Below are 9,515 nucleotides of genomic sequence, written 5' to 3' on the forward strand. Positions count from 1 at the left end.
CAGAAGGAGAGAGAATGTCACACACACACACACAAACAAATGGAAATACAATGGAAGCCAGTGGGGAGTTGTTGCAAGGTTTTAAATAGGGCTATGCCTTGGTCTAATTTCATTTCTCAAGGACCACTCAGGATTTAATGCAGAGAAAGGATTGTAGGATGCACAAAAGTTTAATAAAGTTAAACAATTAGAGATTCTTACATTATTCTGATGAAGACAAGCTGATGGCTTGAATCAGGATCTGGTGTTGGAACTGGCGAAAATGGAGCCATATAGTACTTGTCAACGGATTAGATGCTGAGGCCAAAAAGCAAAGATATAGCTTAGACAACTCCTAGATTTTAGAACTGACAGACTAGTTACGATGCCATCAATGGGAAGAATCAATGATGCGCATGTTTTACTTTACTGCGCATGTTTTACTTTACTATAAGGTGTAGCAGAGGAGACGTGTGGTGATATAGTTAAGACATTTGTCTCCACCGGAATCTCATGTTGAATTGTAATCCCCAAAGCTGTGGGTGGGTCCTGGCGGGAGGTGGTTGGGTCATGAGGGTGGATTCTTTATGGTTGTTTTCGCAATAGTGAGTTATCGTGAGATTTAGTCATATAAACCTGCACAGCACCTCCCCTTCAGCTAACACACTGTCTCCCCTCCTCTCTCTCTCTCTCTCTCTCTCTCTCTCTCTCTCTCTCTCTCTCTCTCTCTCTCTCTCTCTCTCGGTCCTGCTTTTGCCAGGTGATGTGCCTGCTCCCCCTTCACCTTCTGCCATGATTGACACTTCCTGAGGCCTCCCTGTAGGCTGAGCAGATGTTGGGACAATGCTTCCTGTAAAGCCTGCAGACTGATGAGCCAATTAAACCTCTTTTCTTTATAAATTATCCAGGCTTAGGCACTTCTTTCTTTCTTTCTTTTCTTTTCTTTTCTTTCTTTTTTTTTTTTTTCAGATGGAGTCTTACTCTGTCACCCAGGCTGGTGTGCAGTGGCACAATCTTGGCTCACTGCAATGTCTACCTTCTGGATTCAAAAGATTCACCTGCCTCTGCCTCCCAAGTAGCTGGGATTACAGGCACACAACACCACGCCTGGCTAATTTTTGTACTTTTTAGTAGAGATGGAGTTTTGCCATGTTGGTCAGGCTGATCTCGAACTCCTGATCTCAGGTGATCCGCCCACCTGGGCCTCCCAAAGTGCTGGGATTAGAGGCGTGAGCCACCCTGCCCAGCCTCAGGTTTTTCTTATAGCAATGCAAAAACAACCTAATACAAAAAATTGGTACCAAAGAGTGGGGCATTGCTATAAAGATACCTGAAAATGAGGAAGTTGCTTTGGAACTGGGTAACAGGCAGAGGCTGGAAGAGTTTGAAAGGTTAAGAAGAGAGGAAGATGAAGGAAAGTTTGCCACATCCTAGAGACTGGTTAAGTATTTATGACCAAAATGCTGATGGTGATATGGACAGCGCAGTTCAGGCTAATGGCGTCTCAGGTGGAAATGAGGAACTTACTGGAAACTGGAGCAAAGGTCATGCATGTTATGCTTTACCAAAAAACTCGGCTGTGTTGTGTCTGTGTCCTTGGGATCTGTGGAACTTTGAACTAGGTAGTGATGACTTAGGGTATCTGGTGGAATAAATTTCTAAGCAGCGAAGCATTCAAAATGTGATCTGGCTTCTTACAACTTACACTCAGATGCAAGAGCAAATAAGTGACAACATTGGAAACTATATTTAAAAGGGAAGCAGAGTATAAAGGTTTGGAAAATTCGCAGTCTGGCCATGTGGCAGAGAAAGAAAAAGCTTTTTAGGGAGAGGAATTCAAGCTGGCTGTGGAGCCACCGCTTGCATTAGAAATTTGCATAACTAAAAGGAAGCCAATTGCTAATATCCAAGACAACAGGGAAAAGTCCTTGAAGGCATTTCAGAGATCTTCGTGGCAGCCCCTCCCATCAGGGTTCCAGAGGCCTAAGAGGAGAGAATGGTTTTGTGGGCCAGGCCCAGGACCCTGCTGCCCAGTGCAGCCTGAGGACACTGCTTCCCACATCCTGATTGCTCCAGCTTTAGCTGAGGTTCAAGGGGGCTCAGGTGCAGCTCAGGCTGCCACATTGTAGAATGCATGGTTACTTCCATGTGGTGTTAAGCCCGTAGGTATGCAGAATGCAAGAAAGAAGAATGCTTGGCAGCCTCCACCTAGATTTCAGGGGAGGTATGAGAAAGCCTGGGTGCCCAAGCAAAAGCGTGCTGCAGACGCAGAACCCTCACAGACATCCTCTGCTAGGGCAATGCCAAGGGGAAGTGTTGGGTTGAAGCCTCCATACGGAGTCCCCACTGGGAGCTCTAAGACCTGGAGATGCATGTTTCCAGTTCCATACGTGGTTCTGGTTGACTGAAGGTCAATGAGAAACCTGAGAACATGGGAAGCCTTTTATTGAAATGCCCTTTCTTATGCAACATTTCTTTATGATTATGAAGGAAGCTAGTATGGATAAAAAGATTATCTACAATTAGGACTCATTTTAAGTAAGTATTATATAGATTATATATGCACTTTCCACCTGATATTTCCTTTATTGATTCATTAATTCTTTTACTTGTCCAACCTTATTGATTACCTTCTCTGGGTCACAGACTTTTTTATATGCTGGGAATATAAAGGAGGAAAAGATAAAGTTAATGCCTTCACGAGCTTATATCCACCTGTGGAAACACAAATTCTTAAGAAATTGAAAAGTATGACAAAGTAATATATACCGGCAGGAGAGAGTAGTGTTCTCAGATTATTAATAGGACCCATTTTGTTTTGTGGAATCAACTTACTGGGTCACAACCAGCTGTTGTTGTTATAAAGAAATGGCAGAAGAGATTAGAAGGAGATAGGATCAAACATTTTGTGAACATAATATATCAAAGTATATGTGTAGTAGGTATTTTTGCAAAATACTTTTCCTCCAAATATATACACTCGTATACATATTTCAACCACACCACTCTGGCATTTACATGTGTGTGTTTGTTTGCTTATGATGTAAAAGTGTGGAATGACGCTGGGGTACCATGATTAAGTTGTGGCAGAAGTGATGATGGCAGACCAGGAAGAACTTCCTCCAGGTCAGTGACGAGCTTTCTGAAGAGATAACCTTTGAACTAAGACCTAAATTATGAAAATGGCCTAAATTTATAGATATTTGGAGAGTGGACTCCAGACATAGGGAACAATAGGTGCAAAGACTTGTAGGCTAACATAAGCTTGATGTGTGTAAGGAACAGAAACGACAACAGAATGGCTGGGAAAATGAGACTCGAGAAGAGTAACTAGAGGTAGCAAACGAATCTACCTTAGGCCCTTCTGGGTGCTGGGATCCCTGTCTTTGTTCCCGTTGATTCTCCTGGGTTCGTGACCTGTGCTGTTCACTCTGACCTTGTCAGTGCTCAGTGCCCCACATGGTAGATGAATGTTCTCTCCACCAAATGACCTCTCATGAGAACAAGTGGGGTTTGGATACACAAAGGGTTCCTGGATTGATCACTGACGTTTCATCCTGGGGAGAGCCATCCATACAGACATTTCCTTGTCCTCTTGGGTTTAATTGTCTTCCTCTGTGCAATGTAGGTAGACATTGTGGAACTTACTCATTACTCTACACACTGACTAAGACAGCATCAGAAACCGAGGAGCCCAGAAAAAACAGATGAATAGAGTTCAGTCGATTGACCTTATTTAAAGCATAGAATTAATACCCGCGTTTTCAGAGTTTTCCATTCAGTTATCGATGTTCTTCAGTATGTCTTACTGTCACTCTGTCGCAGATCTAATCTAATCTATTGGTTTGGAAAGTAGAACTTTGTATAAGTGATACTCTAATGCTTCCTAGTACACTAGTTAATTGCAAACATACTGAGGACACTGTGGGAATAGAGTTGGCCAAATCTCTCTAGTTTCTGGATTATGTAGCTAAGGTGTCCATATCTATACCTGTATCTGTCTATCTGTCTCCATTTACCTATCTATCTTTAATCAAATTGGCTTGTTTTTTTGACTGAGAAAAAGGAGTAATTCGACTCTTTCATTTTAATTAAATTTAAGAATGTATTTAACATATTTTCTTTTTCTTTTTTTTGAGACAGAGTCTCGCTCAGGCTGGAGTACAGTGGCGCTCTCTCAGCTCACTTCAAACTCTGCCTCCCGGGTTCAAATGATTCTTCTGCCTCAGCCTCCCTAGTAACTGGGATTACAGGCGTGTGCCACAATGCCCGGCTAATTTGTGTATTTTTAGGAGAGATGGGGTTTCACCATTTAGCCAGGCTGGTCTCTAACTCCTGACCTCGAGATCCGCCCACCTTAGGCTCCCAAAGTGCTGGGATTACAGGCATGAGCCACAGCGCCCGGCCCATATTTTCTAAAGAAAAAAATAAGTGGCCATGGCCTAAAACTGTCTACTTTTAACAAAGCACATAATAAAAATTAATAGTAATTATACTAAATCCTAATGATTCCCAAGGGAAAAAAATCATTCTAACAGAAGCTTCATCGGTCCTCATTTTGCAAAAGCTTCTGAACAGCAATTGTACACAAATATACCAGACTGAAATGGAAGAACTCTATCTCTTAATATAACGTGCCCCCTATTAATTCTCAGAGCAGTCATTCAAAGATTTACTGCAAAGGAATTTAGCTAGAACTGATGTAGAAAAATAAGTCGAACACAGGACATTTCTATGACCTTCTGTGTCCAGGTCATGTGGTAATTTTTCTACGTGATGAAGTCAAAGTGGGACCGCAGCCAGAGGGCAGAAGCGAGGGGCGCAGGTCAGAGAGTCACTGAAGCTACAATCCCCTACCCAGGAGCCTTACAGATGCAGTAAGCACGGCAAATAGACCTTTTAAACCGAGCTAACAAATCTTTTAATACCTAGATAATCTTTTCTGAGCTGGTGAGTTTTAGAGGTCAGATATTTGAAGACTGGAATAAGAAAAGTTCAGCATCTGCCTGCTGAAGAAATTAAACAGTAACATTCAGTTCCAAGTGAAATGCTACAATTCACAATCTTATTCTAAGGTAAAGAGTTTATTAGTGAATTATTTTCAAAAGTCACTTGTAGTCACTTCCAGATTATACTAATGTAAAACATTAAAGACAGTGGAATATGTAACTTATTAGCAGTATTTAAGAGTGTCTGAGCTGATTTCATTTTATATAAAGAGCAAGCCCTATCTATTGACCCACAAGACTACCCAAGGACAAAAAAAAAAAAAAAAAAAAAAGTGAGTTTTGTGCTGTGTGAAAGAATCCTGCAGCGTGTTCTTCAACACAAACAAAGTCACTTAAGCTTCAATTGCCTAAGAAATAAAATCAAGAATTAACAAATCAATTTAGGCATTTGTAAAAATTATCTGCTTTCATAGGACACCAAATCATAATCACAATTGTTCATCTTAAGAACAGATTTACTCGGTATGATGAAATACAACATGGTTTGCTTCTATTCAGTATTTTAAGTTCCTAAAGCTAATGGCTGATTCACACACTCTCACACACACATATTATATACAATATAGTATTTAATTTTACTTTTTCATGTTTTCATTATGATTGCACACAATTCTAGCACAGCAAAAATGGTAATGCTTCTCTCGAATTATAGTTTTTAAAGACTAGTCACAAAATTCAGAGGTGCTTAAGTTTCTCTGTAAGTGGTTTGTAACCAGAGTGATCTATGAAACTTTGAACTGTGCATAGGCCAAAATCTTTAATTTTCTTTTCTTTTTTAATTCTTTCTTTCTTTCCTTCCTTCCCCTTTCCCTTCCTCACTTCTTTCTTTCTTTCCTCCCCTTTTTCCTTTTTTTGTCTTTGTCTCTTTCTTTCCTCTTCTTTGTAGTTTTTGCTTTTGTTGTTTCGTTTTGCTTTGTTTTAACAGAGTAGGTATTCAATCGTATTATGATGAGAAATATCATCAAAACACATTTTAAAAACTATTTTAATGCATTGGGTTTATATTAGATGTTTAATCGTTTTTCTAAATAATGTAATATCCGTGATCTTTCTCTGAGTATGAAAGAGAAGTAAAAGCATTTTAAGTTGGGCATGCACTGAATTCACTGATTCAGCTGGTACATCATATAATATTGTACAATATAATATTACAATATCCATCTGAAGTTTTCATTGCAATTATTATTATTCAGCACACGTAAAACCACTTAAAGACCCTCCAGGGCTCTACAGAGTAATCAGTGTGCACAGATTGTTTGTGAGGAACTGTCACCTTTGTCAGCACCACCGAACCGTTGACAAGCTCACAAACAACGCCCAAGGGCAGCGGCCCCCAACCTTTTGGCACCTGGGACCAGTTTTGGGGAAGACCATTTTTTCATGGACAGGGCATGGGGGATGATTTCAGGATGATTCAAGCATATTACATTTATTTTGCACTTTATTTCTATTATTATTACATTGTAAGATATAATAAAATAATTATGCAACTCACTGTCAAGCAGAATCAGTGGGAGTTCTGAGCTTGTTTTCCTGCAACTAGATGGTATCATCTGGGGGTGATGGGGGACAGTGGTAGATCATCAGGGATTAGATTCTCATCAGGAGTGCACAATCTGGATCTCGTACATACATAGTTCACAGTAGGGTTTGAGCTCCTATCAGAATCTGGTGTCACTGCTGATCTGACAGGAGGCAGAGCTCAGGCGTTAATATGATTGATGGGGTGCGGTCGTAAATACAGAGGAAGCGTCACTTGCTCGCCCTCCACCGCTCACCTCCTGCTGTGCAACTCAACTCCTAATAGGCCAGGGACTGATACTGGTCCCTGGCTCCGGGGGCTGGGGACCCCTGCGCTAGGGGTACCCGGACCACCATGGAATTAAAAACACATGGTGCACAGGCTGCCCTGAAGAAGTCACCATGGGAGGACCGGCTTCAAAACTACCACCCAGAGCATGAACAAAGTGCAAAACAGCTCAGAGAAGAGAACAAGTAACTTTGGCAGAGGGATAAGGAACTGGAAGCTTCCGCAGAGAAGTTGAGTATGAGCTGAGAATAAGTAGGAGTTTGCCAGGCAGAAAGGGCAGTGAGAATGCTACAGACAGGCGAAGAATCACCAGCAGACAGGGATACGAAAAGCACCACTAGGTCTGTGACGTCGGTGCATTCTCCTTCAGAGAAGCCAGACACTACTCAGTGTGTGAACTCAGCACATTCTCCCCCAGGGGAAGTCGGACACCACTCGGTCCATCACCTCGGTGCACTCTCCTCAGAAAAGCTGAACATCACTCAGCCTGTGACCGCAGCACAATCTCCTTCAGGGAAGCCGACACCACTTGCTCTGTGACTTCGGTGCAATCTCCTTCAGGGAAGCTAGGTACCACTCCGTCTGTGACCTCGGTGCAGTCTCCTCAGTCAAGCTGTGCACCACTAGGTCCGTGACTTTTGTGGAATCTCCTCAGAGAACCCGACACCACTCGGTCTGTGAACTCGGTGCAATCCCTTTCAGGAAAGCTGGACACCACTCCCTCTGTGACCTGGTTACATTTTCCTCAGGGAAGCCAGCCAGCACTCAGCCTGTGACTTCCCTGCAATCTCCTTTAGAAAAGCCGGCACCACTTGGTCTGTGACCTCAGTGAATTCTCCTCAGAGAAGCCAGCACAACTCCGTCTGTGAACTCCAAGCAATCTCCTTCAGAGAAGCTAGACATCACCCCGTCTGTGACCTCGGTGCATTCTCCTCAGAGAAGCTGGCACCACTCGGTCTGTGATTTCAGTGCAATCTCCTCAGTGAAGCCGGGCTCCACTTGGTCTGTTACCTCGGTGCGATCTCCTCAGTGAAGCTGGTCTCCACTTGGTCTGTTACCTCGGTGCAATCTCCTCAGTGAAGCCGGGCTCCACTTGGTCTGTTACCTCAGTGCAATCTCCTCAGTGAAGCCCAGCAACATTCACTGTGTGAATTCGGTACAATCTCCTCAGAGAAGCCGGACACCACTCGCTCTGTGAACTCCGTGTAATCTCCTTCAGGAAAGCCTAGTTCCACTCAGTCTATGATCTGGGTACATTCCCCTCAGAAATGCTGGACACCACTGTGTCTGTGACCTCAGTGCAATCTCCTTAGAGAAGCTGGGCACCACTTGGGGTGAATTCAGTGCATTCTCCTCAGAGAAGCTGGGCTCCACTTGGTCTGTGACCTGGCTGCATTCTCCTCAGGGAAGCCAGCCAACACTCAGCCTGTGACTTCCGTGCAATCTCCTTCAGGGAAGTCAGCCAACACTGGTTCTATGATTTCAGTTCATTCTCCTCAGAGAAGCCAGCACCACTCACTCTGTGAACTCCATGCAATCACCTTCGTGGAAGCCGAGCACCACTCGGTCTGTGACCTCAGTACCATCTCCTCAGGGAAGCCAGCACCATTTGATCTGTGAACTCCATGCATTCTCCTCAGGGACGCTGTCACCACTTGGACTGTGACTTTGGTACAATCTCTTCAGAGAAGCCAGGTTCCACTCAGTGTGTGACCTTGGTGCATTCTCCTCAGGGAAGCTGGACACCACTTGTTCTGTGAACTCCATACAGTCTCCTTCAGGAAAGCCGGACACCACTTGGTCTGTGACCTCGGTGCAACCTCCTTGCAGAACCCAGCACCATGCGGTCTGTGACTTCAGCGTATTCTCCTCAGTGAAGCCAGGCACCACTCCATGTATGAATTCGGTGCATTCTCCTCAGAGAAGCCGGCACCACTCGCTCTGTGACCTCAGTGCCAACTCCTTCAGGAAAGCCAGACGCCAATTGGTCTATGATCTCAGTGCATTTTCCTTAATGGAAGCTAGACACCACTCAGTCTGTGACCTGAGTGCAATCTCCCCAGAGAAGCCCTCACCTCTCGGTGTGTGAATTCGGTGCATTCTCCTCAGAGAAGCCGGGTACCATTCGCTCTGTGAACTCCATGCAGTCTCCTTCAGGAAAGCCGGACACCACTTAGTCTGTGACCTCAGTGCAATCTCCTCAGAAATGCTGGACACCACTCAGTCTGTGACCTTGGTGCAATCTCCTCAGAGAAGCCGGGTACCACTCACTCTGTGAACTCCATGTAATCTCCTTCAGGGAAGCCGGGCTCCACTTGGTCTGTGACCTTGGTGTATTCCACTCAGAAATGCTGGACACCACTCAGTCTGTGATCTCGGTCGGGGCAATCTACTCAGAGAACCCAGGCACCACTTGGTGTGTGAACTTGGTGCAATGTCCTTCAGAGAAACCAGGCTCCTTTCAGTCTGTGACCTCTTTCCATTCTCCTCAGGGAAATCAGCACCACTCGTTCTGTGAACTCCATGCAATCACCTTCATGGAAGCTGGACATCACTTGATCTGTGACTTCGGTGCAATCTCCTTCAGGGAAGCTGGGCTCCACTTGGTCTGTAAATTTAGTGCATTCTGCTTTAAAGAAGCCGGGCAGGCAAGGAGGGAGGAAGCAGGACAGAGGCCAGGCCAGCAGCTCTCCAAAAAGTCCTGCGTTGACTTCTGT

This window comes from Macaca thibetana, chromosome 8 (assembly GCF_024542745.1).
Source record: "Macaca thibetana thibetana isolate TM-01 chromosome 8, ASM2454274v1, whole genome shotgun sequence".
NCBI lineage: Eukaryota > Metazoa > Chordata > Mammalia > Primates > Cercopithecidae > Macaca > Macaca thibetana.